We start from the raw sequence: 17,509 nt of genomic DNA on the forward strand, positions 1-17,509 counted from the left end.
CCTTGACTGACAGCTCTAATCTCCAAGAGGACTTGTTTGGAGGGAAATAGACACTTGGGATCCCTGTGTCAGGTCATCCCTCAGCTCACAGCTCGCTTAAACCCAAACCCAAGTATCTGTAATCCCATGTAGGCCTGCTACACTCGAGTGCCCCTGTCAACCCACTATGTAACCCTACACACAGCAGCTCAACGTGCCAACCCCCTACACAACCCTATACACAGCAGGTCAACATGCCAACTCACTACGCAACCCTACACACAGCAAGTCAACATGCCAACTCACTATGCCACCCTACACACAGCAGATCAAAGTGCCAATGCCCTATGTAACCGTACACACAGCAGATCAACATGCCAACCCCCTATGCAACCCTATGCACAGCAGATCAATGTGTACAATTTAGGAACACAGCAATGAAGACTTCTATAGCAGAAGTGAGTACGGCATGGAGCCTGGCTCCTGCTCATTACCCATCTCCCCAACCCCTCTCCTCCCTCCTAAAGATCCTCGTTTCCTCCCACTGGTCCCATAGCATGGACCACTGAGCCTTCTGGAGGAAAAGGGCTTTTAGATGGCCCTCCAAGTAATGCTGGGGAAGAGAGGGACTGTTAGCTAGTTTCTCGTGGACCTCACATTCAGAAAGTAGCTATGACTGTATGCTCACAGGAAACACCATCTCTGTTCTTCCCTGAAGGGCACACCTACAGCACCAGTGTCCTGCACCCCTGCTTTTACCCCCCAGGAACTAACAGTGCCTCAGCAGACATCCTGAAATTTGGGGAGCGGAGACTGGACGTTGAACAAATACAGATGCTATTTACCTTCCAGTCACCTTCCTGACTGTTCTTGGAGGACTAATAGAAAGTTGATCTCAGTTCTCTGTGAAAAGGAACTGCAGAGCCCCCTCTCCTGCAGCTCTTGCAGCTCCTGCAGCTCTTGCAGCCTTTGAGAGCCCCCCTTCTCCACTCCCACAGATACTTCCACCTCCTCCTGTCAAGGACAAAATGGACTCAACTTTGTTAGCTGATGTTAAAATCACCAAGCTAGAACTAATTTGCATAGGATCCCCAGTAAACTCCCTCAATTCCAGAGCAGGGCATTCTAATTCCCTTCACATACACCCTGGGGCTGAACATTGCCCCTTTTCCCACCAAAGTTGCCCTTGATGTTCCTTTCCATTTGATTCTCCTAGAAGAGTGACACCCAGTAGGGGAGCATGGTAAACTCTGCTTTGCTTTTCAGCTCCCTGCGCAGAAGGGCATGTGTGGCTAGTCAGTTTTAAACGGAGAAAAGCACACTGTGTTGGCTGAGTACAAGGCTCTAGGTCACATGTGTTATGTACACTATCGGTCCCTCTGCCATTATCACCTTCGCTACTCCTGCTCGAATTCCCTGAATTATATATAAGTCAAAGGACGAAGAACCAGCCAGAAGAGTGATTTGTGCAAGATCATGGAGAATGAATGACAGAACAAGCAAGATTTCTGAACTCTGACGTTAGAGCTCTTGCCTCAAAAACAGCAGAATGTGAAGTAAAGATGAGTCCATGTACATCCCATGTCAGTGCATGCAAATGGGGTCTCGGTTCGTAGCCTCTGCACATCCATTTCCTCAGCATTAGCTAAGCATCTAAGACCTGAGTGGTAGGGTGGTTGGGAGGACCGCAGATACCTAGCAAAGTGGCAAGCCTAAAATAAGAATAAACAAGCAGATGGATGTTACCTCTGTTTCTCCTCATTTTTCTTTGTGTGTGTGTGTGTGTGTGTGTGTGTGTGTGTGTGTGTGTGTGTGTGTTTGCAGGTGCATGCTCCTGCATGTGCACATGAGAAGGGCAGAAGTCTATATCCAGGGTGTTGCTCTATCTTTCCCCATCTTTTTCCCTTGGCGCAGGGTCTTTCACTGAACTTGGAAATGGGCTGGTGGCTAGCGAGGCACAGGGATCCTGTTGCACATTCCACAGCTCTGGGTTATAGTCATGTGTGTTCTGGTCATGCCCCTTTCTTACATGGATGCTGGAGATTTGAACTCAGGTCCTCATGTTTGCACAGCAAGCTCTCCTACCCACTAAGCCATCTCCTTAGCCTCTCTGCCTACTTTCCAAGTTTTGTAGGAAGTGGGGGGGAATCAAGGTAGAAGTGAAGAAAATTTGATAGGAAAGTACCACTCAGCAAATGTTACCACTTATGCCCATCCATGAGCCCAGGAACTAGACCAAGAAACATAATATTCAACCAGCCCCTCCAGAGGCCACCTCCTGTTCCTCTCCTACCACAGTGTTACTGTATGATCACTGTCCTAACTGTAGATTGGTGGTGGTGCCTACTTCTGACTCTTCTGTAAGTGAGACATGCAGTATGCTCCCAGTTGTAGCTGTGTTCTTCCTTCAGCTTTGAACTGGGGAGACTCATCCATGTAATTGAATTGGCTATAATTCACGCATTCTCTATAGTGTCCCCTTTGTGACTGATCCCAACTTACTTATCTATGCTGTTATTTATGAGCACTGGGTGGCTTCTATTATTTACCACATATAAAATGTTCTTCTGAGCATTCTTTGTGTGTGTGTGTGTGTGTGTGTGTGTGTGTGTGTGTGTGTGTGTGTCTATCTGTGTCTGTGTGTATGTCTCTGTGTTAATAAGTATGTGTATACCTTTTTTCTCTGTTGATTATAAAAGCATATAAGATCTATGTATATTATGCACTAGCAAATACTGCCAAATCATTTTTCCAAGTATCTGTTCCTATTTATATTCCTACCTTGTGTTTGAGAATTCTGGTGTTCTTATGTTCTCTATACTTGCCTATTGTCTCTTCCATCGTAGTCATTTTGATGAAAATGTAGTATCTCACCGTGGTTTAATTTACAAACCTATGATGACCAAAAAGTTGGAGTTGGGTTTTTTTGTTTGTTTGTTTGTTTGTTTGTTTGAGTTTTTGTGGGGGATTACTTGGAAATCTTCCATTAAGAAAGACCAAGTCAAGTCTTCCCACCCCCACTCAGAGACAAGATTTCTCTGTAGTTTTGGTGCCTGTCCTGGAGCTAGCTCTTATAGACCAGGCTGACCTCGAACTCACAGAGATTTACCTTCCTCTGCCTCCTGAGAGCTGGGATTAAAGGCCTGCGCCACCACCGCACTCCAAGTCAAGTCTTTTGGCACATTTTTCTACTAAGTTATCTCACCTTTCCTTATTGACTTACAAGATGCTTTACACATTTTGGGTATGAATCTTTTGATAGATGTTTTGCGGGTAGATTTATCTATTCCATAAGCTTGATGTTTTTACTCTTTCAGGCTTTTTAATAATTTAAGTTCCTAATTTTAATGCAATGAAATTAATTTACTTTTCCATTTTGATCTTTTGTAGCCTGTAGAAGAAAGCTTTATCTGCATTCAATCATGAAAACTTTCTGTTGGCTGAGTATGGTGGTACACCCCTTTAATCCCAACACTTGGGAGACAGAGGTGGGCAGATCTCTGTGAGTTCAAGGCCAACCTGATCTACAGAGGGAGTTTCAGGACAGCCAGAGCTATACAGAGAAACCCTGTCTCAAAAACAACAACAACAAAATCTTCCTGCTTTTTCCAAATGATTTCTATTATATTTTGTCTCTTACTTAGGACTACAATTTATTTTGATGTGAGGTAGGGATAAAACTTCTTTGCCTCCATCCAGGACAGAGGATATCTTATTAGATACTTGTGATATCTCAAGTCTGTGATCCCAGCACTTATAAAGCTGAGGCAGAAGGATTGCCACAAGTATGAGCCCCTTTCCCTTGGGACTACATAGTGAATTTCAGGCCAAATCGTGCTACAGAGCAAGATCTTGTCTCAAAAAATAAAATAAATAGCATAAAACAATGTTCTATTGGACTAACATCAATTATCCTTTTCTCAGAGTTTTGTGTTACGTTTATCATAATGTGATGAGCAGATATATCCTGAGTCTGTTTTAAACTGTACTCCCTTGATCTGTCTCTTACCTCTTCTTGACAGTCTGTCTTTTTGTAGTTTTTCTACATCTTGAGGGTTTTTAAAGATAATATCCATATTTTCCTCGTCCAGAAAGTGAGGAAATGCTCTCTTTTATGTTAGTCAGCATTTTGAATACCTGGCATTCTATCAAGGAGGAAGTTCACTTAGCTGATGGATTTGTGAGTTCGAAGTCCAAACACTTATGGTTTGCGTGTGAAAAGAACCCAACAGGCTAGTGTAATTGAACACTTTTTCTCCAGATAGTGGTGCTATCTGGGGAAGCTGTGGAACCTTTAAGAGGCAGAGTTTAGTTGGAGGAAGTAGATGTCTGAGGGGCAGAACTTGAGGTTCTAGCTTACCCCCACCCACTTTCTCTTCTGTCTCTGCTTCATCTTGAAGATGATGTGAGCCAGCAGACTCATTCTCCTGCCTTCCCATTCTTGAACTGTTCCTTCCTTCCCACCTCCCCCACTGTGATGGACGGGAACCTCCAACCACAAGACGAAAACCAGGTCGGTCCTTGCTTAAACTGTTTTTTGTGGGCTGTTTAGTCATAGCCATGAGAAAAGGTGACAGATAGACAGGAGCTCTGTGGCAAGGGCTGACACTGTTTCAGATTCTAAGCTGGAGATTAGGCTGGAGTTAGAGATATGTAGTTTAGTGCCAGATAAGTAAGGGTTCAAATTCCATTTCTCTCGCTCTGGTGCTGCCTGACTTTGTGGCTTTGGGAAAGTTGTTCCTCCTCCATCAGTTTTAGTGGCCTCACATATAGAGTTAATCTAAGAGCCGGGCAGTGGTGGCACATGCCTTTAATCCCAGCACCCAGGAGGCAGAAGCGGGCAGATCTCTGTGAGTTCAAGGCCAGCCTGGTCTACAGAGTGAGTTACAGTTACTATTGCTATGAAGAAATACCATAACTAAAGCAACTTGGGGAGGAAAGGGTTCAGTTTGGCTTATGTTTTCTCATCACAGTTCATTATTAAAGGAAGTCAGGACAGAAACTCAAGCAGAGCAGGAACCTGGAGGCAGGAGCTGATGCAGAGGCCATGGAAGAGTGCCGTTTACTGGCTTGCTCCTCACGGCTTGCTCAACTTGCTTTCTAATAGAACCCAGGACCATCAGCCCAGGGATGGCCCCACCTACAATGGGCTGGCCCCTCCCCCATCAGCCACTAATTAAGAAAATGCCCTACAGCCAGACCTTATAGAGATACTTTTTCAATTGAGGCTCCCTCTCTCTGATGACTCTCACTTGTATAAAGCTGACATGAAATTAGCTAGCATGGCCGGCCAATAATGTCATCAGCAAATTAATAATTCACCCAGAATTGACCTTAAGTAACTCAGACCTATAGTGAAATGTCCTGGGTTTATTTTGGGTAAGAGTTGCAAGAGTCTTTGATCCTGGGGACTGTGTTTATGAGTAGGAGTGAAGTCAGAAGAGAAACATACAGAGCAGGAGAAAAAGCTGAGGCCTAGAGTCAGAGTCACCAAAGTTCCGGATCAGCTATGCACCACTAGCTACGTGAGAGCTAAGTGACCCGGGACAGACCTCTTCTTCCTGTGAGAGAGGGGAGGTTAGAACTACATGTCCCTCAAGGTCCCCTCTGTCTCTAAGAGTCTATACTTGTGACTCTCAGTCAAGGTAAAGAGAAACTGCATTGCTGCACCGATGACTGCTAGGAGATTGAATATGTCATCTATGCTTTTCTAGATATGAATATTACCCTTCTGCTCTGAAAATGGCAACTCGTCTTTTCCATGGTTAGATAACTACAGGATGCCAGCCCTACACCTACTTTGGGTATGCGTGAGTGTGTGTGTGTGTGTGTGTGTGTGTGTGTAAATGTGCTCTTGGGTATGGGAAGGAAGCTTGTGACCACATGTGTGTGCAAGTGCTCATGCATACATGTTCATGTGCTCAGTGAGGCCAGAGGTCAAGCTTGGGTATTGACCCTCAAGAGGGTACCCACCTTTCTTTTTGAAACAAGGTCTCTCATTTTTACGTAGGATTTGCCAGCTAGGCTAGGTGGGCTGGCTAACAGACCTCAAGATGTTTCCTCGGTGCTGGGATGACAAGCATGGGCCAGCAGGCCTGATGGTTCTTTTTACATGGGTCCTGGGGATCGAACTCAGATTCTTGGACTTACACAGCAAGCATTTCACCAACTGGGCCTTTTCCCCAGCTCCAATTCAGTGGCTTTTGATGTAAACAAAACCACTGCACATTACTCCTTTGACAGCAGGCGAAGAAAGACAGTGGTAAGAGGTACCTTCTCATTCACTCAGTGGTTCTAGGGAGTCCTTCCTGCCCCTGGAACAAACAGGGCTCTCTGCACCTATACTACTAAAGGCTCCTGTGGGGACAGAGCAGGCCTCTGGTCACAAGCCCCTTAGCCTCCACCGGGTCAAAGAATGGACTGCTTGTTCTCTCTTGTTTAATCACTGTGTCCTACAGAGGTGACAGCCTGACACTCCATGATGTCTGTGTACTGGAACCGTTCCCCAAACCCAGGCCAGCTGCAGCCCTCTCTGATGTCCCCCTCCTGTGTGGCTGGAGGGGAACAAGCTGGGCCCTCCGTGGGAAGCAACAGCAGATCTGTTCCTGGCGCGCGGTTCTTCGCACATTTGTTTGATCCCTGTCCAGGTCTCTCAGCCATTTGTTTCTAAGCCGAGAGCGGAACGTAAAAGTAGTCCCAAGTGGCTGTTTTCAGGTCTTCAACAGACCTGGTTAGCCGCAGTTGGGAAATCGTCCCCGGCCCCTCTGTGAATTATCACGTCAGTGAGTGGAGCTTCAGGGTGGTCGAGCCATAGCTCCGGGCTCTTCCTCTGACATCTATCACTGCAGGTGTGGCTTATTAAGATGTTCTCCGCCTAAAGAACTCCAGTGCGGTGTCTTCCCAAAGGAGCACGGGAGAGAGGAGGCCTCTGGAGCTACCGACTGGAAACCACTTCTTCGCTCTACCAAGGAACCCTGGGTCCCATCACCAGCCCGCGTCTACTCAACACTTACCCCTCCCTATCGCTGCCCTCACAGCAATCCAGGCCATGTTAGGGAATACCTTTTTTTCCTAACCTAACATATGAAGCTCCTGTTCAGGGACAAAGCGTCGCCTCGCCTGCCCCCCTCCAACCAGTTCCTCCTGCTGCCTGCCCTGAGCCTCTGGGCCAAGGGGAAGATTAGATTGCACATGAATAAGCAATATTCACTTGGCTCTGGAAGCCTGGAGTAAAATCCCCTGAGCAGCGGTACACAGCAGTGCAGGATTTCCCCGCTCCTTCTCTCCATCACCTCTCTCGCTGCCCCCAGCTCCTATTTCATGTGAGGACCTTTCTCTGGGACGTTCTTGCCAGGGGTGCCTGTACTAGAATACTCTCTTCAAAGCGTGGAATTCACAACGGAAAGCAGATCCTCTGAAGCCGTGACTCAAATGGACGATGAAGAGAGACGTGTGAAGGGAGGTGCCTCTCCTGCTGCTCCATCTATGGGGTGAAGGGAGAGGGAGTCGGGCCCTTTCTTTCCACCCTCTTCAGTGCCTTGGATCCACTCACTGATCCACCATGTCACCCTTCCCTCCTGTAGAAGGGAAGCCTCTAGGGCAGTGATTCCCAACCTTCCCAACACTGCGATCCTTTAACACAGTTCCTCAGGCTGCGGTGACCCCCAACCATAAAATCACTTTCGTTGGTACTTCATAACTGTCATTTTGCTACTGGTATGAATCATAATATAAGTATCTGTATTTCCCAACGGTCTTAGGTGACCCCTGCCAAAGGCTGTTCCACCTCCAAGGGGTCATAACCCACAGGCTGAGAACCATTGCTTTAGAGCATATTTTGAGAGCTGTCTACTCTGGGAAGAGCCTGCCCTTCAGGGAAGAAGGTCTGGAGAGGTCAAGTACCCTCAGGAAAGGGAAGGCCAGGACCATGATTTACCTGACCACGGTCAGTGCACCTGTGCAAATCAAATCCTGCTCCTCCATTTGTATAACTGACAAGTGGCTCTATTGTGTTGAGCCTCACTTTACTTACTATGGGATGGAACATAAGGGTCATGAATGTGATGTTAATCTCTAGTGTTCCAAACCACACTTCCAACAGTTTTAAACTGCATTTACTCTTGTCCCCTTCAGATGCCTGAACTCCCCCAGGTAGGCCAAATTCCTACAGGAACCCCAGATATGGTCAAAGGATGCATGTTTTTTTATGAGGATGGTCTCAAGACTTCTCCTTGATGATTCCCTGGGCCTGGAAAACACCCGTTAACTTAGAGGTCTCTGGTTCATGGCAGGGGCTCTAGTCATATCATTTTCCTCAAGTGGAGGAGGAAAAGGAGGACGAAGGGAAGGAGAGAGAAGTCAGGGGGGCAACAGAGGGCCAAGCGAGAGTTCATCACGAACCCAGTCTCTTCTGAGAACCTCTTCTGTGTCTCCCCCGCCCCTCCCAGCAGCTTCATCCTTCCCTCCTGGGCATTAGCGTTTTCTGTTGTTCCAGGTTCCTTAAACCTAGCATCACGCTCAGCTCTCTCCTCTGGCTTGGTCCCTTTCCGCATGTCCTCTGCTGGCTCGGAGACATCCTCCTTGTGCCCTGCAGTTAGGTCTTCTCCTTCGCTCTCAGTCCTCACTGTAGTCCAAAGCTTTGCTCTCGCCCAGGAGTGAGGTCCTCCTGCCTCCGATCCATTTCACGGCCATCTACTCTGTCAGCTGATTCAGGTGGCTCTGCAGAGGCCACCCTCCTTCCCACTTCCCTTGTCCATGACCCCCGTCACTCTGCCCATCTCCACACCTTCCCTACACAGACCCTCTTTTAGCCTAGCCTCTCCCCTCTCTGCATGGGGTGTGTAAACTTCCACCATGAAGACCCTCACTCTGAGAGAGCAGCTGCCAATCACAGGTGGTACTGAGCACATAAAGTGTGGCCAAAGTCACTGAGGATCCAAATTTTGTTTTATTTTATTCAAATTTGAAAATGAAAGTAGTATGGGCCCTCTTTTTGCATTTGATACTTCATTGCTTAATTTGATAGTACTACATTTTGCTTTAATACAGGAGCACATAAGACATAACTGCTGCATGGTAATACGTGTCTCAGGTGTGTCAGGAGGAAGTGTCATTTCTAATATTAAAAACAGATCAAAAGTCACTCACTATGTTGGTGTCAGTGGATTGACTTGGAGTAATTTTGTTCTAAGCACCAATGTACTAGTGTGATGTAATTCTTCAAATATTTTATGTCAATAGCCTTGTTACAATACCTGTCTCCTTTTATTTTTAATGTGTCTACTAGAACATGTACAATAAAAATGTAGCTTGCATTATAGCTCCATGGGCTCAGCCTGTACTACCTCTGAGTGATGACACATTGGAGCTCATTAACACAGGAGGCTTCCTAAGAGATGGTCAGGGCCACCTCCAAGACTGAGCTGGGGAGCTAGGGAGATGGCTCAGTAAGGAGCTTACTGTGCAAGCATTGAGGACCTGACTTCAACCCCAGCGTTCAACATGAAAAACCAGGCACACACTTGTAATCCAGCACTGGGAAATAGAGACAGGCAGATTCCTGGAGTCTGAAGGTCAACCAAGCCAGTCAGATGGTTGAACCCTGAGTTACAGGGAGAGACCCTGAGTCAAAAAACAGGGTGATTGTTGTGGGATATTAATTTAAGATGTGTTACATCTGTTTATACTGGGACATTTGTTTTAATGATGCAGAGATGTGTGGCATTCTTTTATATTGCATTTGTTTAACTCTGTGAAGCTGTGTTACTTGGCCTGCCCAAAACACCTGATTGGTCTAATAAAGATCTGAACAGCGAATAGCTAGACAGGAGAGAGAAATAAGTGTGGCTGATATGCAGAGAAAATAAATAGGAGGAGAAATCTGGGAAGAGAGGAAGAAGGAACAAGAAAAGAAGAAGAGGAGGACACCAGGGGCCAGCCACCCAGTCACACAGACAGTCATGAAGTAAAAAGTTAAGAAGTAAAGATAAAAGCCTACAAGCAAAAGGTAGATGGGATAATTTAAGTCAGAAAAACTGGCCAGAAATAAGTTGAGCTGAGTCATGACCCAGATACAGAAGAAGTAAGATGTGATGGCCTCGCTGAATAAGGTCCAGAGCCACATGGCTAGCATAGACAAGAATAATGGGCTAATTTAAGTTATAAGAGTTAATAAGAAGCCTGAGATAATGGACCAATCAGCTTATAACTAATGTAGGCCTCTGTGTGATTGCCTTGGGACTTAACAGAAAACTCTGACAACAAATGGCACCCTGGTGGTCAACTAAATCCACATAAAGCCTGAGAGAGGTTGGGAAGTACTTCTAGACAAAAAAGAATAGAGTTAAGCACAGCTTATTGATAGCAGCATTTTCTCAGGTGGACTCTGTTTGTTAGAGGCAAATGCATCTCATTTAAGAGTTTCTTCCTGACTCAGCTTTAGCTGCAAAAACTTTTTAGTCCTTTTAAGAGGCTCTGCCAAAAAACACTTAAATGTTGTTTGAATAGCCTACAGCATGCTTCTTGGTGGTGGCACGTGCCTTGAAATGTCATAGAGTTGTGGCAAAAAGCATGGCTCTGGTCAGTACCTCTGCCATGAGGCTGGAATCTCAGAAAGCTAAGGAATGGGCTGGATCCAGCCATCAAAATCACAGCTTTAATCTTATCCATATCACTTAGCAAATTAAAGTCTCATGTGGATAGAAAGAGAGAGATATAGTAAAGAGAGATTCAAAGATGAAGAAAACCTCTAAATGGGAGACAGAGGCAGGTGGTTCTCTGTGAGTTCAAGGACAACATGGTCTACAGAGTGAGTTCCAGGACAAAGATACACAGAGAAACCTTGTCTTAAAAAGCCAAAAATTAGGGGGTGGAGAGATGGCTCAGTGGTTAAAAGCACTGACTCTTCTTCCAGAGGTCCTGAGTTCAATTCCCAGAAACCACATGGTGGCTCACAACCATCTATAATGAGATTGAGATCTGGTTCCTTCTTCAGGGATGCAGGTACACATGCAAGCAGAATATATACATAATAAATAAATGCATAATAAATAAATCTTTAAAAAAGCCAAAAATTAAAAATAAAAATAAAAGAAATAGAGGTTAAAATAAAGCCACATAAAGATGAAAAACACACAGAGAATCTGGATACTGTATGTTATTATGTTCTCTTTGAATTGTTTGAATGTTGAGGAAAAAACAATAGCTACTAAAAGATATTTATTTATAAATGTTGTTGAATTAATACAAGATAGGTAGTTTGAAAATACTTTGACTTCAAAACTGAAGTAAAAAGGCATATTACTTTGGAGAAGAGAATTTGCTTTTGTTTCCACAGAAAATGAGAGGCTGTGGATTCATTCTGAGTTAGGAAAAATCAGGTTTGATCAGGAAAGATCACCTGAGAAATCTCCAGTAGGAACAGAAGGACCAGACGTCTGAGTTCTGCATCCAGAACAGATTCAAGACTGCTGCCTGAGATGATCAAGTCTCACATGATACTCAAGTCAGGACTTGATCATAATTGTAAATTTTCTTTAGGTCCGCATAAGATTATCAGCACCCCAACCAGCAGGAAGTAGCCTGGAAAACTACACCCACATTCCCCAAAAATGGACTACGGGTATTTTCCTTTGTTTAGAATGTTGGTTACAAGTTGTTGTGGCTAATGGTCAGGAGAAAAGCTAAACAAAGGATATTGGATTCAGAGTTCTTGTTTTTTTTTTAAAAGAAAGAAAGAAAGAAAGAAAGAATAAAGAAAGAAAGAAAGAAAGAAAGAAAGAAAGAAAGAAAGAAAGAAAGAAAGAAAGAAAAATAGAGGGGGAAGTGGTGTGGGACAATAGTCTATATTCTGTCAATTGTATTTTAAATAAATGCTGATTGGTCAGTAGCTAGTCAGACAATATAGGTGGGACAACCAGACAGGAAGTAGAGGTGGGCCAATGAGAACAGGAAAATTCTGGGAAGAGAAAAGCTTGGTCCGTAGCCGTGACCCAAACACAGAAGAAGTAAGATGTGACTGCCTCACTGAATAAGGTACTGAGCCACGTGGCTGGCATAGACAAGAATAATGGGCTAATGTAAGTTACAAGAGTTAATAGGAAGCCTGAGTTAATGGGCCAATCAGTTTATAACTAAGAAAAAAAAGAAGAAAGAAATAAGTCAAGCTAAGACTGGGGTATTTATGAAGAAGAATAAGCCTCTGTGTGTGTTTACTTGGAAACTGAGTAGTGGGAGCCTCCCAAGAGTCAAAGATTAAAAAGAGAAAAAGAAAGAAAGAAAGAGAGAGAGAAAGAAAGAAAGAAAGAAAGAAAGAAAGAAAGAAAGACCAAAAATCAAAAAGATCAACAACAGTGGATGGCTCCTGAGCAATGATACCTTGGACTGATCTCTGACCTACACACACACGCACACACACACACACACACACACACACGCACACACACACACACACACACACATGCACAAACACACACACATCAAACAAAACACCTATGCACACACAGACATGCACACATACACATGTATGCATGCACAAACATGTGCACACACAAACACTCTCTCACACACACATACAGAGACTACTGAGATGGTCTGAAGTGGCATCCAGTAGCCTGTGGCTCCAGGCACCTGTGAACTCCAGCATAGCACAGACAGTCATTGATCGTGGGGAATGAGAAACTGACCTTGGCATTTAATCTGAAGCTGAATGTGTAGCTCAGCTCTGTCAACTCAACAGGTAACGCTGGGCCTTAGTTTTTCCACCCACTAAACTGGAATAAAAACAAATGTGATGGGTGTTTGGGAGGGTTTAGCAGAGAATACTCTTCAAATGGTGCTTGTAGATAATGAACATTCGATCATTGTTAGCTATTAATCAATTGGACCTAATGGAATCGAGGCAAGAGCTATATAAAATTCCCTCTGGAGGCCCATTGGTTCTGCTTTCCCCTGATTCCCAGCCTCATGCCTGCTGCAGAAGATGACCTTCTGACTCAGAGAGATGAGGTTCATTGTAGCAATAAAATTAGCTCATAGGGAAGTATTTTTGCCCATAGACTCAGCATGAAATGCTTCTCAAACGTCTGTCAACTAACCACAATGACCTGCCCTTGTATATTTTCTGTGATCAGCCCTGACTTCCTCCAGCCTCCCTGGGCTGGTGGGTGGGGGTTGAATCGGTTTCTAGACATTTACTAAATGCTGAACTGAATTTGTGTGTTTTACTCAAAATCTGTCTGTTGAAATCCTTAACCCCTAGGGTAATACATTCAGAGGCGGGGTCTCTGGGAGATGAATAGGTCATGAGATCAAAGCCCTCACAAATGGTATTAGTGTCTTTATGAAAGAAGCCCCAGGTCTCCCTCACCCTTCCTTCCACATGAAGACACAATGAGAAGAGAGCTGTTCATGAACCAAGAAGCAATCCTCTCCGATCACTGAATTAGACTTCCACTTTTCAGCCTGCAGAATTATAAGAAATACATTTCTGACATTTGAAAGTAACCCTGTCTTTGGAGATGCTGAGTTTACCAAAATCCTCCTCCTCCTCCTCATCATCATCATCTTCATCATCATTATCATCATCATCATCATCATCATCATCATCATCATCATCATCATCATCTAGATGCCTATCTCTCCTCCCCAGACACTCCAGGGTCAACTGAACCCCCAGACTTGATGCCATCAGCATAGGTGACTCTCTAGGAGGAATACAAACAACTCTGCTCCTCCCCCATATCCCCTTCTTGCTCCCTGGAAAACTGAAAGCATGTTTGGCTCCTTGGTACGACCTACACAGACAGCCTGTTGACTTGGAGACCCCCCTGAGGGTCCATCAGGTGGGAAAGAAGAAAACAGTTTTACAGTTTGACTCTGATGCTCAGGTCCTCTCCCTGCACTGTCCCAGAGCAAAGGACAGAAAAGGCAGTGATTTCAGACAACACTGCAAGAAGCAAGGAGGCAGAAATAGGCCCGAGTACTCCATGGTGCTCCAGACTCAGAGGCAGAGTCAGGGAGCCTCCGGTGTAGGAACTGAAGAAGCAGCGGCTAACGCAGATCAAAGGGCAAGAGGGCAACAAGCTATGGGGTTCTGCAAGTGAACGTATATAAAAGGCCGTGCCCCGTTTAAAGTCTCCACGTAGCCCACCCATCTGGTAGCATACCTCTCTTCTGGTCCGAATGCCGTTCTATGAGTGAGCTGAGGATGCTGGAAAAGATGACAGAAAGCCACAAAGTCCATTTCCCAAGCCCAGGGTGGCAGAAAGCTCTAGATGGATCCAAGAAGGAACAGGAGAACTGTTGAATGTAAATAGCTTGTTTTGTTTGTTTGTTTGTTTTACAAAAGAAAGAAAAACTTCATTAACAGAATCCATATTATTTTCTACAGTCAAATAAGAAATGCAAGGATTCCTTAAGAGAGCATCACCTTTCCCGTAAATGACTTAGGAAACACCACAGTCAATGTATTCTAGTCCGTGTATCTTGTATTTGTTCTTTCATCCTAAAGACAGTATCATTTTAGTCAGTACAATGGTTCCCAGCTCAAAGACTACATTCCCCAGCATTCCTTGCAGAGAGGCCTAGCCACCTGACCAAGCTCTAGCCAATGACATAAAAGTAGACTTAGCTAAAACAGAATGAACCTGTTTCTTTCCTTCCTTTTGTGCTTCTAGCTGCCTAGTATACCAAGAAATCATGGAAGAAACCTTGGTAAATGGAGTAGCTGAAGGTGGGAACTGTACACTGTGGGCGGAGAAGGAACAATTCAGGAGCCTGGCCCCACGGACTGCTACCCAGTCCCACATAGCAACTCTATTCCAGTTCTATTGCATACATATTATGTTTAGTGTTCTGTTATTCATAAGCCACAGTTTTCTGTTTAAGTGTTTAGGTGCTGATTCAGGGACAACGACAGGGGAGTCAAATGCAGTAAAATCTGGGGATTTTTTTTTGAGATGTTACTCTATGCATGTAAATCCAACTTGAGGTGGTTGCCCACATTCTGGAATAGCAAATGTGGGTGACAGTGTCACCACAACATCACAGAGTTGGGCAGCCCTGTTCTATAACATCCTCAACCATAGAGGAATCTATCTGTGTGTCTCAGTTCTGTCTTTTTAAAATTCTGGATAAATTCTTAGATATCTACAGCTTGCATGAAATACAAACTAAAGGATCCGTGATTCAGGAGTGTACGGTGGGAGAATCCAGGAGAAAAGAAGACAGCATGGTTCCCACAGAGTGAGACGCTCGGAGAACTGATGCCGAGAAGGTAAGTTGGCTGAAGTCTCACCGTGAAGGACCATAGCTGACCTCGACAAGACGTAGACCCTACACAGCATCTTGCACTCACTCGGATGAGGATGCTGTCAAGATGACTTTCACACACACTTTCATGGCTCCCATCCCCACCCTGCAAAATAAACTGTGCTCTGTGTTCAGGATACTGAGAAGACAAGAAGAGAGAGAGAGAGAGAGAGAGAGAGAGAGAGAGAGAGAGAGCGAGCCCATAGCAGAACTCGGTACAAATACAAAGCATGAAAGGCAGTATAAATTTAATGACCTTCCAGGAGAGAGGGATGCTCTGAAGTCAGGACTGGTCAGAGGGGTTGTGGACATTCAGGGAACTCTCCTATGCTGCTGGCATTGGCTCGGAAACCTCCGTTACTGGCAGGAGAGTCATGAGAACAACAATATCTTTACTGGGACCTTTTAAGAGCAGAGCTTTTGATTAGCCTAAAACATTAGTGTGACTTATCTTCTCATCTCTGGTAAATATTTAATTATAAAAAAAATGGTGTCCTTTTTTTTTTTTACCTTTGTGAATCTAAATCACAGCAAGAATTTATTAAAGCTCTCTTGGCAGTGAATGGCATCCTAGTGTGGCATCTTTTAACTGACATCCTATAATTAGAAGGAATTGTCTTTTCATACCACAAATCTGAACTGGCTAATTGCTCAATGAATATTTAGCTTCTTGCATAGGCAAATAGTATGTGAGGAGAGGAATTTCATTGAGTAAGTATTCAATCCAGAGAACTTGCTAGGCACCAGGCAGGGCCTGTCTGTTTGAAGTCTTCTCTAGCACCCCTTGTCCCAATTGCCAACCCCACCCCGACCACACCCACACCACATTATGACCCTGCTAGGAAATACAGAAGGAATCCTTAATTGTCTTTTGGAGTTTTATAATTTTATTTCTTATCAAGTATGGCAATCATTCAAAAAATTTGAGAAATATGACAACTATCCTTACATCTACCAAATCGCCTGAGAAATAAACCATTACGTATCAAGTCCAGTGCCCGGGTGTTGCACACCCTCCCCATCCCAGCCCCGCCTCTGGCCCACTCTTCCCATCTCTCTGAATTTGACCATCTTGAATTTGGTGTTTATATTCCCGTGTATTAGCCATAAATACTCTGCAGGGTGTTTTTTCATGGTGCACAGTTTTTTAGAAATACTCGAGGACTTGAAATTTATCTTGTGTGTGCATGTACATGTGGTGTGCACATACTATGTTGGGTTCAGATGACAACTTGCAGGAGCCGGTTCTCTCTTTGTACCACAGATGTTCCGAGGGCTGCACTCAAGTCATCAGGCCCGGAGACAAGCGCTCTTGCCCACTGAGCCATCTCCCAGGCCAAGTGCAGTTCTTATAAGAGCATAAACTCTATTCTTCCACAACTTGCTTTCCCGCTCCCTGCTGCATCTGTCAGATCCACGCGGGTTGGCGCCTGTAGGGGACACTCTAGAGCTCTCCATTTATTTTCATTCCTATCAGGGATTCCATTAAGGGGCTGGAGAGATGGGTCAGAGGTTAAGAGTACTTACTGCATTTTCCGAGGACACAGGTTCAGTTCCTAGCATCCACATGGGGGTCAGAAGCATTTGTAACTCTAGTTTCAGGGCATCTGACACCCTCTCCTAGTTTCCCTCAGCACCAGGCTCATATGGGGTGCATTAACATACATGCAGGCAAAACACTCAAACACAGAAAATCAAATAAATATTTTTAAGAATTCCATTGAATAAAAATGACGTAATTTTTACCCATTTTTGTATGGATGGAAACTTAGGTTATGTTGTTGCCTTTATAAACCTCACTGCTAATTCCATATCAGCCTGCGTATCTAAAGGAGAGTCCCCTATACCTGAGTATGCGCCCAAGGGTGGAGTATAATCATTTCAGGAAATTGTGTCTCTGACTTTACTAAGTATTGCCAATCGTTTGTTAGTTCAGAATGAAGGGATAAATCCAGACAAAAAGAGTTGACGTTTTTTAACCACACCTGGTGGATTGGAGTTTTGTTAGCAGAATTACTTTCAACTTTCTTCCAAGACCCCAGTGAATTACCAGGAACTTCCTACATCTTCTCAAAGGATACTGGGTTCAGGGAGTACCCAACATCCTAAGTAACATCCATGGGGAGGAGACTGAGTTCACTCACTTCTCTGACAGCCTGTCTGCACTGGCTCTCTCTCCTGAATTCTCAGAGACTTGCAGCCTTGGCCAGCATCATCTCTG

General features: G+C 44.6%; 1 long non-coding RNA gene across 1 annotated transcript; it reads left to right on the top strand.

Annotated features, from left to right (window-relative positions):
• Positions 1-4,365: 4,365 nt before the first annotated feature.
• On the top strand, positions 4,366-7,670 carry LOC125389116 (uncharacterized). Its single transcript, XR_007228394.3, has 2 exons — positions 4,366-4,492; positions 6,438-7,670. It is a non-coding gene; the product is annotated as an uncharacterized LOC125389116 (long non-coding RNA).
• The last annotated feature ends 9,839 nt before the right edge of the window (positions 7,671-17,509 follow it).

The sequence above is a fragment of the Myodes glareolus genome, chromosome 4 (genome assembly GCF_982192425.1).
Source record: "Myodes glareolus chromosome 4, mMyoGla1.1, whole genome shotgun sequence".
NCBI classification, from domain to species: domain Eukaryota; kingdom Metazoa; phylum Chordata; class Mammalia; order Rodentia; family Cricetidae; genus Myodes; species Myodes glareolus.